General features: G+C 26.8%; 1 long non-coding RNA gene across 1 annotated transcript in view; it reads right to left on the bottom strand.

The window, feature by feature from the left end:
* The window catches only part of LOC134261361 (uncharacterized), a 911-nt gene extending 846 nt beyond the window's left edge, over positions 1-65 (bottom strand). The window contains exon 1 of the long non-coding RNA XR_009990802.1: positions 1-65. This exon is cut by the window's left edge and continues 8 nt beyond it. This is a non-coding gene — a long non-coding RNA (uncharacterized LOC134261361).
* Positions 66-1,031: the final 966 nt, after the last annotated feature.

Below are 1,031 nucleotides of genomic sequence, written 5' to 3'. Positions count from 1 at the left end.
GATGTAAAATATTCCCTAAATCCTGTTCTTTGTCTCTCAAGAATGCTGCCCGGTTTTTCAAAATCTTATAAGTTGACCTATATAGATCACGTGGAAGTAGTTTGCAGCAAGGAGCGGTTTCATAAGCGCTGACCACGGCATCCCGCTGTGTCAATCAATTAACTTTTGATAAACGCGTTATCCAGGAGGAAACAACACAAGTGAATAAATGCACTGCATTACGTTGTTGAACTACATCACATCTTAGAAAAAATACTTTAAAATGCCTTTTTATACATTTTTCACAATCATTATTTTTTTTTTAGGAAATTAATGTGGCATATAAAACAATTAAAAAAGAGCTGAATTAAAAACATTTGTGTTTAATTTTTTTCCTTAATATGCTTTAAAAGATATCACCTAGTATTAATAACAAACAAACAAAAAAGTAAATACTAAATGTATATTTTTTAAGAATTGAAATATATAGAGATATTTGTTGTTTCTATAACGTTTTAACAACGTTTTCCAAACATTTTAAGACAATGTTATATTCATGTTTTCTGGTATCATTTGTAATCGGAATTTATAATAAATTTCATTCAATTTAAAAATAGATATTCTTAAAATTTGAGTCAACGTACACAACACACTGTGTATATTCTTAATATCATATTATGAGTTTTTAGAATAGTTTTTCTCAAACAATGGAATATGAAAACATTTTTTATAATGCTTTTTAAGCAATAAAAAAATTCTTATTATAATTATAAAAATGTGGTGCAAAAATGTTTTCTAAAAACTTCCTTCCAACCAGTATTAAACGTTATGAAAAACATTTTTAAAATGTTTTTGAGAAACGTTTTCTAAAAACGTCATTATAACCTAGATAAAACGTTATAAAAACATTTTTCAAACGTTATGTCAAAACGTTTTGGAATAACATCTTTACAACCGGAATATAATGTTATGAAAACGTTTTGTGCTACCTGGGTAGTTTATTTAATGCCCATGAGCAGAGAAGAAGAATTTCAAAAAAATTATGCATTTTC

This window comes from Saccostrea cucullata, unplaced genomic scaffold, assembly GCF_032062105.1.
Source record: "Saccostrea cucullata isolate Sc308-1 unplaced genomic scaffold, CSIRO_AGI_Scuc_v1 ctg12682, whole genome shotgun sequence".
In the NCBI taxonomy this organism is placed as follows: Eukaryota; Metazoa; Mollusca; class Bivalvia; order Ostreida; family Ostreidae; genus Saccostrea; species Saccostrea cuccullata.
The sequence above is the reverse complement of the archived record's forward strand: the minus strand, read 5'-3'. Positions and strand labels throughout refer to the sequence as shown.